Here is a 14,763-nt window from a genome sequence, read left to right as displayed (position 1 = left end):
ATGTACCAAATGGGAAGATACATCAACAGTAACGAAGCAGCGTGACGGATTTTCGCGAACGCGAACAAACTGTGCAACATCTAGCAGTACATTTGGAGAATGGACTGAGAGTTTACTTCACAAAGACACCACCAGAAAAACTGCAAGCGAACCACCTCAGAACATAACATTAACAGCTTTTCACCAACTGTGCCAAATGGGTACATTCACGAAAACATTACTATATGTCGACGTCCCTACTTATTATACGTGGAACACGACAAGAAAAATCTTTCAACGACGAAAACAAGGAATTCCAGGAATTCCATTAGAAGATCGTCTAGGAATCATGAAAGCTGGTGTACGAGGCCGAGTATACACCGTACATCCAAACAATGCTGAATGTTTCTATCTCCAGATGTTGCTACACGAAATACGGGGACCAACAAGTTTCACAGATCTCAAGACTGTTGATGGTTACCTATGCACGAAGTACAGAGAAGCACGCCAATGCTTAGGACTACAGGAAAACGACAACCACTGGGAATTAACACTACAAGAAGCCTCACTCACATCAACTAATGAGAGACTTATTCGCCATCATTCTAACAATATGCAACCCATCGAATACAAACCAGCTATGTGACTCCTTCAAAGAGAGCATGAGCGATGACGTACTGTACCAGATCCGACAAGGTCATCCTGAACTGACCGTCGATTTCAACGACGACATATTCAGTGAAATACTCATTCGCCTAGAAGATTAACGTTTAGCAACAAACAACCGGCCCTCAGTACAGCTTGGGATGCAAGCACCACGAAAAGATGCTATCAGGGTGCTAAACTTCGAAATTACTGAGGAAAAAAGCTACAACATCAACGACTTGCTTCAATGCATCACTGACAACAAACCACTCTTCAATGACAATCAAAATGAAATTTACAACGATATCATGGACCGGATCGACAACCGCACTGGTGGAATTATTTACTTACTCCAGGCAGCACCTGGAAAAGGTTTCTGATAAATCTATTGCTGATGGAAATACGTGCTAAACAACAAATCGCAAATGCGCTGGCATCAATCAGCATTGCAGCCACAATTATGGAAGGAGGACCAACTGTCCATCCCGCTCTACAACTGCCGTTGAATATTGCCTAAGAACAATTCCCGGTACGTAAAATCTCGTAGCATCTGGACGGGGTGAACTTCTAAAGCAAGGTAAAATTATCTTCTGGAACGAATGCACAATGGCATATAAAAAAATCACTCGAAGCCATGGACAGAACATTAAAAGACTTGCGAGGAAACTCTGAAGTGATGGGAGGAGCTATACTCATAGTCTCAGGACATTTTCGACAGACACTTCCAGTTATCCTCAAATCAACAGCAGCAGACGAGATCAATGCTTTTTTTAAAAAAATCACATCCCTGTCCACACATACAAATACTGTAACTGACAAAAAATATGAGAGTTGAACTATCGAAAGATGAAACAACGGCACATTTTGCTCAACAACTTTGACAAAGGCGAAAGCACGTATCCCACCGATCAGACGACCGGCCTCATTAAACTCAACATGATTTCTGCAATGTAACCATTGCTGAAAACGAACTCATCGACCAAATTTATCCAAACACTATTCACAACTATATCAATCCCGACTGGCTATTTGAAAGGACAATTTTGGTAACTGAAGACAACATTGTCGACGATATCAACTTCAACATTCAAAAGAAAATTCCCGGTGAAGAGAGAATATACGAGGGTCATTCAGTAATTAAAGAGACAAATTGGTCTCGGGATAAACTGTTAGTAGGGCAAGTTTGATACTTTTATGGCTTTAAGCTGGCATCACTGGGATGAGCCGTGATCAGCTGATGTATCACTATTGTTTTGTTTATAACCTCAAAAATACATTTCAAGATGGCGAGTTCGCTTGAAACGTCCACATTAGTTGAACAACGTTCTGTTATTTGTTTTTTACTTCCTATAGGCGAGAAACCAGTGAGTATATACTGCAGAATGCCTAAAGTTTATGGTGAAGGTTGTATGAATCGTGCAAATTTTTACAGCTGGGTAGAGCAGTTCAAAAATGGTCGCGACTCAGTGACTGACCAACACCGTTCTGTCCGACCAGTTGCAGTTTCAACTCCCTCACTTGAAAGTCGAACTGATGACATTATTCGTGCCCCGACCGCCGTGTGACTGTGGAAATGATAGTTGAAAAGGTTCACATTAGTACTGGCACAGTTCATAACATTATCTGTAACAAGCTGAAGTACCGCAAAACATGTGCAAGATGGGCCCAAAGCAGTTGACGCGGCTACACAAGGACACAAGGTTGAGAGTGTTCAAAAATGGTTCAAATGGCTCTGAACACTAAGGGACTTAACATCTGAGGTCATCAGTCCCCTAGAACTTAGGACTACTTAAACCTAACTAACCTAAGGACATCACACACATCCATGCCCGAGGCAGGATTCGAACCTGCGACCGTAGCGGTCACGCGGTTCCAGACTGAAGCGCCTAGAACCGCTCGGCCACACCGACCGTTGAGAGTGTGCACAGAGCTTTAAGGAACGCTATGAAAGGTAAGGTGAGCACTTCCTCAACAAAATTTTAACTTGTGATGAAACTTCGAGTCACTATTATGAACCAGAATCAAAAAGACAAAGCCTGGAGTGGGAGCACACAACTCACCTGCCAAGAAAAAATTCAAAACGCAAGCACCAGCAGGAAAAGTCATGTTGAGAGTGTTCTGGATGCTGAAGGTCCAGTTTTTTAAGATTATCTTGAAGAGCATCGTACAATGAACAGCCAACACTACTCGGATTTGCTTTTAAACAAGGTGAAGCCAGCCGTGAGAGAGACGTCTTGGATGTCGGAGGAGAGGTATGATTCTTCAACAAGACAACGCACGTCCGCATATTGTTCAACTAACCCGTGAAACCATCGACAAAATAGATTGGGAACTACTGCCTCGTCCCCCTTACAGTCATGATTTAGCACCTAGTAATTTACATTTGTTTGGTGCACTGAAGGAGGCATTACGTGGGAAGAGGTTCCAGGACAACGAGAACGTGAAAAAGTTTGTGGGAAATTGGTTCAAACACCAAGATAAAGAGTTCTTTTCAGCCGGAATAAAAAAGCTTGTAGCCCGTTGGAAGAATTGTACAAATTTTCAAGGGGATCATGTTGAAAAATAGAAAAAGTATTGTTTTGTGAAAATAAACGCTTTTTTCTCCAGACCGGTTTGTCTCTTTAATTTTGAATGACCCTCGTACTAATTGAACGTCACGATTTAAGCGTTGAAGAAACTATGAACTTCCTTACAGAATTTCTAAACTCTTTGCAAGTACGAGGAATGCCAGTACATTGCCTTCGATTTAAAATTGGATCGCCGATCATATTACTCAGAAATCTTAACTCATCAAGACTATCAAATGGGCCTACTGTTTTATAATTAATAAAGCGCAAGGACAAATTTTAAAATATTGCGGCATCAACCTCGACGACTCCTGCTCCTCTTACAGTCAGCCATGTGTAGCTTCCTCTCCAGCAGGAAATTCAAAAAAATTGTACATATATAGTCCAAAAAAAAAGTAAAATGTTATTTATAAACAAATATTGTAAATGGAATATGTTTTCAATAATTTCTTCCTCTTATACTTTAACAAGTGTTGTATTCAATAAAATTTCTTTACCTTTTGCAGCTTAAAGTTTATCCTTTTATTCCAGCTACCACACAATCTCGTATCAACTCCCTGAGCGAAGCCGGGTACCCCAGCTAGTTTAAACAAAAAAGTCATTAAATATGTGCTAACTAACCGATAGCTGATAGTCGTTTTACGAAATATGCTCCTCTTCTTATTTCTAATTACATATTGTACACAAAAGTATCATCTTAATTTAAAATTTGGCAGTGTATGGGAATCGAACTCACCACACTCATATGTAAGATGTACACTCTACCACAGAGCCATGCAGCCCAGCAGGACGACCTTGCTGAAGGGTCTTAAGGATGTGTGGGAAACTTCAAAGTCGATTTTCTTGAGAATTTTTGAGGATTACATCTAGCTGTTTTGGATGATTGATGTTTGAGTTCTGAACTTCAAGTACGGTGGTACATAAAGACAAAAGAATACAAAGATCCGATTGTCATGTGAACCACTTGCTACATGCTGGTGGGACACTGTCTGTGGTATCATGTACTGGGTTTCTTTAAATTGGCAACGGAACTGCAAGTCTCTGTCAGACGCCAACAACGGTCATGAGGGATCCAGTGGACCCAATGGTGCATGTCCTCTGAGCCACACCCCCAGTGGCTCCGTAACACGAGCGCCCTCTGTCGCCATGATATAGGATAGCTGGCACAAGCCAGGCGGCGCAGTCTCACTTGGTACCTCTTCACTACCTTATGCCAAGCAGAAGCCGCCTGGTCGCAGCTCTGATAACATCTAATCCTTGTTGACGTTGAGAGCCAGACTTTATTTCTAGGTGCATTATTTGTAATGAGTCTTTGTAGACTCAGAGAAATACAAATTAAGTAAATCTTCTGTTTGCTGTGTTATCTTGTTCGTTGATCGTTTCTGCTCCTGTCTAGCTTTCCTATGATGACAGTTTCCATGACACTCTTCAACCCACATCTCCTTACCGTTGTGTCTAAAGTCGTCCACAACCCTTTCGAGCGGATAGGTGCATCGCTGAGCCAGAGATGACAAACTGTAGTCGGCACCATGTGCAACAAATTGCCACTATTCTTGTGAAGGCTACATATGGACACCATGTTCAAACACTTGTTGAAGCTTCATAGTTGCCATATACTGCATTCACCTTATATCCAATTGGTATTACTTTCCCGCCGGCCGTTGTGGCCGATCGGTTCTAGGCGCTTCAGTCTGGAACCGCGCGACCGCTACAGTCGTAGGTTCGAATCCTGCCTCGGACATGGATGTGTGTGATGTCCTTAGGTTAGTTCGGTTTAAGTAGTTCTGAGTTCTAGAGGACTGGTGACCTCAGATGTTAAGTCCCATAGTGCTCAGAGCCATTTAAACCATTTTTTTATTACTTTCCCAAATGTCAAGAAATGCAATCTGCAAAACCAGACACCCTCTTTCCTCACAGCACCTCCTGAAAGACATGGATCAAGCTGTCAGGTAGTTGTACTTCCGAAAGGTATTTGACTCAATACCACACAACACTTATTCATGACAGTACATCCATACGAGGTTTCAGGTTTTTCATTCAAGGCACGAGGGGTTTGCTCACTGACATTCACCGATTTCATAGCAATGTCGTCGGCATACGGGACGAGTTAGCTAACGTTTACGTTGCGCTGGACGAGTTTTATAACGTTACTTCCTGCTGTTTCTCGCTGAGAAACCTTTTCGTCACGTGAAACAAAAAATAAGTTCTGCGATATATCGGCGACGTGTCACGTAAAGTAGAATCAAAAAGAAGCAAGAACGCCCCGTACATCACAAACAGAAAGCAAGACGCCATATTGTATTTGTCGTGTTCAGCAGAAACCCATATTCAATGGGTTTTATGTTGTACATTACACTCTATGAATATATGTTGTTTCTAACAAGGGAAACTCCCCATCACATTCCCCTTAGATTTAGTGGTAAAATGGCCCAGTGGATAACCCATCAAAAACTGAACACGGATTAATATTGAAAACAGAAAGAAGGTGTACTGAGCTGTGAAAAAAGAAGCAAAATGACAACAGTGAATTGTCTAAGTTCAAGATGTGCAACATGGAACGATTTACAAGAATACGGCAGTTGTGGTTGTGTGATCGCGGTGTTGGACTACAAAGGGGGAGATCCGTGTTCAAATCTCCCTCTTGCGCCATTATATGTATATAAATTATGAACTTATCGTCCGGTCACTGACGTGTCTGTTCTCCTTCTGTGGTCATACTATACACTGGTTAGAGAATATGAGTCATATGGTAAGAATATATTACCGTCGCAAGTAAATGTGATGGATAGTGAGAGCAGGCGAGAAGCAGAAACGAAAACAAGAAAGAAACAGATGTGAAATATGTTACAATAAGGAGATTTAAGAATCAAAACTTCCAAAACCGAAGGCAAGAACCATAACATGTGGTAATTGTGTCGAATAAATAGGAGGTACGTACGTCCGGAAGTCCCTTCCGTACACCTCGCAGTTGCAAAAGGACGGTACACCACAACATGTGCACAAATTTGAATACAGCGAACAGACACGTCAATGACCCGACAGAGAGTTCGTGATTTTGTCGGAAAAAAAGGGGGCCACGAAATAGGTTTGAACACAGATCTCCCAGGTTGCAATCCTATACCACGACCACAGAGCCACGACTGGATGGTTAATCAAATCTGTGCGTTGGTGCGTACCTCCAGCTTGCACCCTTCACTGTTTCGATTTTGCCTCTTTTTTCACAGTTCTATACACCTTCTTCCTGTTTTCATGCTTGATCTGTGGTCAGTGTTTGACATGGTACCCACTGGGCCATCTTACCAGTATATCTGAGGGGGCTGCGATGGGGAGTTTCCCTCGTTAGCACCAGCACGTTGCATGACTCGAGAACGAATCGTAAGCCGCTTTAAAGTAACAACGCATTCAAAATTCATGAAAACATATCGTTCTTATTATGATTTGATATATAATTAAATGTCAACGAGATTTCGAAATCTAAAGGCAGAGAAAGGAGGATCCTCAATAGCGTAGTTGGTTGGAGTACCGTAATATAGACTTGGTGTTCTATCGGATGAGGGTTCGCATCCTGCTAAAACCGCTCATTTTTCCACCTTCGCGTTTTCTAGAAGGTTATGGAAGTTTCATATGAAATTGATAGAAATAATTTATGTAATATTTGATGTTATGTAAATTTAAGTGCACTCCCTGTCCGGAGCGAGTGTGTTGCTTTGGTGATGTCTTTCCTGAGTGGACATGAATCTACCATTTTTGTCTTCTTACACGTTGACGGTTGTTAAAGATTTTGTTTATATACACCAAAGAGAGAACAACATGACCAGCATAGGGTCGGGGAAGAAAATGTTCGCGTTAACAGGAATTATACGTATAACCATTTTGGTGAACAAACTGTACGGTTCGCGAGCCAAATAAATCCGACAACCGTCGCTGGAGTGTGCTGAGAGCGCAAAATCACGTCAACCAGCTCGTGCCGTGAGCCGACGGCGCTGTATCTCGTGACGTGGGATATCTCGTCTGCACACAAGTCAACGTCAGCTGCCTCGTCCCATACGCCGGCGGCTTGAGTACTATATCGGGAAACATTTTGGCTGTATTTTTCTACAGTGCGCACTGGATTCGTGTATTTGCACTTCGGTCGCATTTGAGACAGTGGTTTTATTATCAGTAGGTTTCCCATGTCTCGTCTATTTGTGATAACACGTTGCCCATATTTAGCTCGCATCTGAGTTCCTTGGTTGCTTACATCTGGAACAGTAAGGAGTGGTTTGAGGGACGTCTTCTGCTGATGGCGGTACTTGATTAGCCCCACGCACGTTAATATCTTTGCAATGCTCTTCAAGTGCTTTTCCCAAAGACACAGAAAAAGTGTGTAGACCAATTAAAAAAAAAAAATAGCCGGTGCAATAATTCCTTGCATTCGTCAGAAATTCCCTACCTTGTCCAATACAACTTAGCGAACACTGCACATCGATGTATTTGTTTGGCATTCCTGGGGATGATTTGGGGTGGCCTGTATTACCAGCCTCAACCTGTATAGGCCAGGCCCCACGATTCTTTCCTCTCCTCAACTGGAGTTTCCAGCAACGACTCGTGTACTAATGTACCCAACCATTCTGTCATTTCATTACGCTCATCAGGTATTTCTTCTAGTTGACTCATTAATAATCAACACCACGAAAGACTAAAATCTTACGTTAATGATTGTATCATAAGTGATACCAATAACCAATTTATTTTATTTTATTTTTTATTTTTCGTGGTCCAGACGGAATGTTTCTTTGCAGGTCGTCAGCTTCATCCTGAATCTTTTTCCCCTTTTACGTAAATGAATCTTGCATCCTCTTTGATCCACAAACAGCTTCTCCTCAAAGGATTCTCGAAAAGTATATTTGTACACAGCAAAGAATCGTTTCTCTCCTCGAATATCGCCGTCAAGACCGATTCTCCGTTATTTTCTAGTCCCTATCTTCAGTCCAATATCCCATTACGGTTACGTTCTCTTCTTAATATTACGAGCTAATACACAATACAGACACACTTCTCTGTCTGTTGAGAAGTACGCCTTCTTGAAGTCGACGAAGGTGATGGTTATGTTCTACTTGTGTTTCAGTGTCATCTTAAGGTTCCATATCTGTCCAGCACACGACCTGTGTTTACGAAACCCAGCCTGGTATTCGCCAAGCAGGCGGTCTGTTTGTTTCTCTAATCTATTTAGCAGTTTGCTTCCGAAAGTATCTTATATGTAACAGGTAACAGTGAGATGCCACTATAGTTGTTTGGGTCCGACTAATCCCGTTTCTTGTGTAGAGGGTGTATCAGTGCTCTCCGCCATTCTTTCGATATCTCTTCAGTTTCCCATATCTGTTTCATGATGTTGTATATGTGTTCTGTGAGATCTGGATCTTGTAGCTGCCAGAATTCCTCGATGACTCCATCCTCTCCTGGTGCTCTATTGTTCTTGAGGTTCTTGATGACTTCTCTTTCTTCTTCTATCAATGGCGGTTCGCTATCTGGGTTTGGTGCGGGTTCCTCTGTGTCCAGTTTGTCTGTTGGTGATTCTGCATTTAGGAGTTTCTCGAAGTACTTCGCTAGGAGGTTACAGTTGTTCTTGGTATTGGTCTCTAGTGTTCCGTCCGGTCTCTTAAAGCGGAGGTTCGGTTCTTGGTGTTTCATTATATTTCCTCTGAATGTCCTGTAGGAATTCCTCGTGTTGTTCCTTGTGAAGTCTGCTTCTATCTCTCTAGTTTCTGTTTGTCGTAATTTCGTTTCTGTTTAAGGATAATTTTACTTGTCTGTTTCTGTGTTTTGAGAAATTCTTGCTAGTTTTCCGGTATCTTGTTGCTATTGAACTTCTTCCATGCGTTAATTCGTCTTTCAATTGCTAGGTCACATGTATGGTTCCACCAGCGGTGTTTCCTGGTTCTTGGTGCTACTGCTAATTTCATGATTTCCTGAAGCTTTCCTGATAGCTGTTCCCGGTTCTGCCTATCTTAATTTTCTCCAGTATTTTCTCTTGGTTGAGTGTTAGATATTCTGGGTCTGGTCTAATGATCTTAGTTTTCTGTTGTTTGCTCTTAGGGATAGTCAAAGAAGACGTTTCGTGTGTTGATGTTCTTGATTTCCCTCTGTGCTTCTCTTTGTGTTATGACGTGGTCGATATGTAATTCTCTCTTGCCATTTGGGAGTTTCCATGTGGTTAATTTTTGCATGGGTTTCTTGAATTTCGTTGACATGACTGAGGTCTTGGGTCTCGCAGAATTCTATCAGGTGTCTCTCGTTTAGGTTTGTTTCACGGTGTGATGTGTATCTTCCTGTAATGTGTCTGTATTTTTGTACTTTTTCTAGTTTTGCGTTGAAGTCTCCTACAATAATTTTAGTTCGATATGTAGGTATTTTCTTGATCGTCTCCTCCATTACGGTCCAAAAGTTCTCAATGGCGTCTGTGTCCCTCCTGTTGTGGTCATTTGTTGGTGCGTGTACGTTTATTATCGTGTATGCCCTGTTTGCCGACTTAATTGACAGTATGCTGATTCTTTCGTTAGGCGATGTGAAGTCCATTACTGCGTCTGTGATCGTCCTGTGTACGGCGAATTCTGTGCCATATATATATATATATATATATATATATATATATATATATATATATATATATATATATATATTTCAACCTCAGATGAGGATATATATATATATAGATTGAAAAATGTACCTATTTGATTACAAAATATCAGGGACTATAAAGTAAATTTCACTATAAGCTTTCTGTTTTCTGCAGCTAACCCTTCATTCTGTTACCAGTTGCCATATTCATTACTATTCCTACTTCTGTTTTACCGTTATTACACTGAATATGAATGATGTTGTGATTTCCACTACGAAAATCTCCCTCATCTGGTTGGCGCATTTCACCAAGTCCTAAGACATCTATCTTTCTATTTGTACCTTTAACTTATATAGCTCTTATAGTGTATTAGTTTTCTAACATTGGATGTGTCCATCATATTCAGCATTCTCTTTTTGTTTGATAGCGCTTCCCAAATAGTCCCGTGGGGAGTGTCGGACTGTTTTGCTTCCGGAATATTTTACGTGGGGGAAAGCTAAGATGACATTTTTTATCAGAGAACTGCATGTACTAGGGAGAGGTGATGTGATTTCCCGTTGACTTTCACACTGCTGGGAGGCACTCGTCAACGTCATCCCGAACAGCCTGCAGGTAGTATTGCAACTGTCATACCAAACTCTTCCCTTTCCGCCGACTGTGGCATGTGGAGCAACTGTTGTCTTTTTTCAGGACAGAGTTTTGCTATGTGCCAAACACAGTAGAGAGGGCTGCTACTTCCGTTCTGTAGTCGTATATGTGATCACTTGATCCTATCGCCTCACAAACAATTGCAATCGTCACCCCGCGTATGGCAAGAATCCCATGAAAGCTACTACCAGTTGGGCTAGTTGTTCCTAAGACTTAATTTTTTAATCATTCGCCTTTATCATGACGTGTGACGAACTTGGCTTCCTGAGCAGAAATGTCAGGTTGATAGTGTTGAAATAGCAATTCACTATGTAAATACGCATATCAGTTGTAGCAATCAAACACCGCCAACAGCTTGCACAGTGGAAGGGAGAATACGTGCTTTGGCGATCGTCATTCCACCCTTGTGTTTTTCAATGCGTCAAGCGAACAGCAGTATGGTGTCGAAATGGACGTTTGCATTTGCACGAATCTAATGCGCTATTGAATGTAATGTGCACCACAGGTTTAAAAATGAATGTAATAAAAAAGAGTCTGCTGACGCACCGCTGCTGGCTAAATGTATTTAACGCAACAATGGATGTATACATGAACTATCAAGGCAACAACAATTTTAAATGTACATTGTTAAGTGACAAAGTCACTATTAAAAAAATAACGCCTAACTTGATTACCTACATGCCATGTAAACAAACATACCATAAACAACACGCTTTACTCATCATTATTCATTAATGTCATTCATCATGTCTGGTATCTTCGGAGGAGTCTACGTTAGCAACAGATTCGTTTCCTCGTTCCCCATGTGCTATAATATGGGATGCAGCATTGTTAATTTTTCCTGACGGGGTCGCTTCGCGTTTTGGATCGCATGAAACTAGCCGCGTATTTGATATCTTAGGACCCTTAACTGATGTGCGCGCAAGTCAGAGGGCAGTATCGCGATGTTACGCAAATCATACCCAAGTGGGTTAATACTGAGTCTGCACAAGGTGTGCAACACAGTCTTATAATGGCCCTGCTATAAATCCTACGTGAGGTGGCTAGCCCCTCATATGATTTATTGATTAAATTAAATGATCAGAGTTCCTCTCTAAAAATGGTGATGGGAAAGTGTTCTGATGGCTGTGACAGTTTAACAGATAAATGCCGTCCTAAAATTTCATAATTACATTTGTTTTCTTTAAATGGAACACAAAATTGATCATGAATTTGTACAAGGAACATTCATATATATTAACGTAAACCAAACATGTAAATAGTCCTCACCTGACAGAGGTATTGGCAAGAACCTAGAACAAACGACACTGCGGGGAATCTAGGGGCAGCAAAGAGAACAGGTGAAATATATAATAGTAGTAAGCAAGTGGGTAACTGGATGCAGTACCACGATATCACATAAGGAGGCAAAGCGGTTCTACAAACCTAACTTAGAATATTGGGCGACTTAAAATCAGCTGAAACGCAACAGGCAGGAGCTTCGTATGTCCACCCTATTCCGGCAACTAGGCGCTAGTACCACTCCTTCCCGCCAATTCCCGACAGTGACTGCAAACGTGTGTGATGTAACAGTCGAGCAACTTATGATAGCCTCCACTAGGACTTATCGCCCATCACTCAGGCCCCTGAGATCTGATATAAAAAGAGAAAGTTGCCAGGCGTAGGTCAGGAGTCGGTCCGCAATTCCCAGTGACCGGATGCCCCCCCACCTCCTGCTGTTGTGAGTAGTTAGCCTCCTCACAGACCAAAATATCCCGCTTGTCTCCTATGTGAAAAGAACAGAATTACGATATACATGCATCCTACTCCCGATCATGTATATGCTGGTAGATAGCATCCGATTACCTACTTTGTATGACAGCGTAATGCGTTAGCGAAATTACATTAATATGCATGTATGCAAATTCGTATTTTACAAATGTAAGATAGTCTTGGTTTGATGGCCCTTAATAAATGTATTAAGAGGCTAGAGGGCCTGCCATATTGCCCGCATAACCGACTTTCGTACTGTTCCTGAACGTAACCTCTAAAAAGTTGTAAAACGGAAGTCATTCCTTCAGGAATAGTAACCAGGTCACAGCCTAGGCTATGTATCTTCCTGTTTACATCATCAGTGAGATGACCACGAAGTACATCAAGCCAGACCATTGGAAATGTAAATGCTGTGTGGCTAGGGCCTCCCGTCGGGTAGACCGTTCGCCTGGTGCAAGTCTTTCGAGTTGACGCCACTTCAGCGACGTGCGTGTCGATGGGGATGAAATGATGATAAGGACAACACAACACCCAGTCCCTGAGCGAAGAAAATCTCCGACCTAGCCAGGAATCTAACCTGGGCCATCACGCTACCATTCAGCTACCAGGTGCGGACGACAGACCATTGATAGCAGTTTGAAAAGCCCACCAGGACTGAGTTCCCATACGTTTCGGAACCAGTCAAGCTTTATAGTTTGTCATTCATCCTTTCTCTTGATTTCGAAGAATAGCATCGTGAGGGAAGAGCTTTTCATTTTTAGGGGGTTTGTTTTCGAATTAAGATTAAGAAAGGGAGAAGCTTGGGCCCATCTGCTGTGTTTGCAAGCATTACAGTTATGCGCTGTTTTTCGCATCATGATGCTTTGATGATAGCTTTTTTGTCCCCCTCTCATCAGTCATGTAATTACGTGGCTTATCCAACCGAATTGGCGTCTCAAGAGAGATGCCTATTTGGCCCATCGAAAAATCCTTCTCTTTCCGAAGTGTGATGGCATACCACTGAAATTATGGAAGTTTTTCCTCGATTCTGTGGAAACATTTGGCATATTGTGCGGCGTCGTGAAGGTAAGCCCGACGGTTACATAACGCGATCAACTCATACACATCTAGCCCTAAACTCTTGTCTCGATATAATGTATTAAGAACTGCAGCTATCTCTTTTGCTTTGTTTCTTACGATGTTACTAGTCACATTTTCCTTGTCTTCCTCCTTTCACGGATGAAATCCAAAACTTTTACTTCACCATCAGGATGTCTTCCTTTGCGAGGGCCAGTGAAATTCTTTTTAGTAGCGGTAGTTGCAAATAATGCCAATTTTTGTTTCTTCCATAAGTGAATATTTACTCTCAACTACATTGAACTTTCGTCCTGCCCTCCATATTTTTTAACATAAATAATTACTTTACACTTGAAAGTAGCATCATGTGATGTATGAGGGTCACTCCAAAAGAAATGCACACTATTTTTGTAAAAATACAGTTTTCAGTCTGCATGTGTGAAAGTCTTACAGTGTGTAGATACATCATTCCCGCTTGTTTTCAAACTTAGTTCAACCTGTTCCCGTGAGTGGCGCCACCACAGCATGTCTTCAAGATGGCTGCTACACTTGACGTTCGTCAGAAGCAACGTGCTGTCATAGAATTCCTGTGCTGTGGAAACGAGACAGTGCGAAATATCCACAAGAGGTTGAAAAAGGTGTATGGAGATGCTGCTGTCGATCGCACTACAGTTAGTCGGTGGGCAAGCAGGTTACGTGATGAAAGCAGGCACGGCAATATTGAGGATTGTCCTCACAGCGGCAGGCCTCGCACTGCACACGCTCCAGACAATGTGCAGAAAGTTAACGAATTGGTGGCTGCTGACAGACGCATCGCAGTGAACGAATTGTCACACAACGTTAGGATAGGGGTCCGCAGCTCGTGGTCGTGCGGTAGCGTTCTCGCTTCCCACGCCCGGGTTCCCAGGTTCGATTCCCGGCGGGGTCAGGGATTTTCTCTGCCTCGTGATGACTGGGTGTTGTGTGATGTCCTTAGGATAGTTAGGTTTAAGTAGTTCTAAGTTCTAGGGGACTGATGACCATAGCTGTTAAGTCCCATAGTGCTCAGAGCCATTTGCACCATTTTTGTTAGGATAGGGGAAGGAAGTGTTTGCAGAATACTGAAAGTGTTGGCGTTAAAAAAGGTTTGTGTCAGGTGGGTTCCCAAGATGTTGACAGTGGCTCACAAAGAAACAAGAAAAACGGTATGCAGCGAACTTTTGGAACAGTACGAGAATGGTGGACATAAATTTCTTGGAAGAATTGTGACAGGTGATGAAACATGGCTCCATCATTTTTCACCAGAGACGAAGAGGCAATGAATGGAGTGGCATCATGCAAATTCACCCAAAGGAAAAAATTCTAAACCACACCTTCTGCTGGAAAAGTTATGGCTGCGGTGTTTTTCGGTTCTGAAGGACTCTTGCTTGTGGACATCATGCCAAGTGGAACCACCATAAATTCTGATGAATATGTGACGACACTGAAGAAACTTCAAGCTCGACTGAGTTGTGTTCGACCACATTGAGAAAAGCAGGA

The 14,763-nt window shown here is 42.2% G+C and overlaps 1 protein-coding gene across 1 annotated transcript in view; it reads left to right on the top strand.

Moving 5' to 3' along the window:
• LOC124549153 (short chain dehydrogenase/reductase astE-like) overlaps positions 1-14,763 on the top strand; it is a 324,150-nt gene that overhangs the window by 246,765 nt on the left and 62,622 nt on the right. The gene's annotated exons all lie outside the window — the stretch shown is intronic.

This window comes from Schistocerca americana, chromosome 1 (assembly GCF_021461395.2).
Source record: "Schistocerca americana isolate TAMUIC-IGC-003095 chromosome 1, iqSchAmer2.1, whole genome shotgun sequence".
NCBI classification, from domain to species: domain Eukaryota; kingdom Metazoa; phylum Arthropoda; class Insecta; order Orthoptera; family Acrididae; genus Schistocerca; species Schistocerca americana.
Note: the sequence above shows the minus strand (reverse complement) of the source record. Positions and strands in the feature narration are given on the sequence as shown.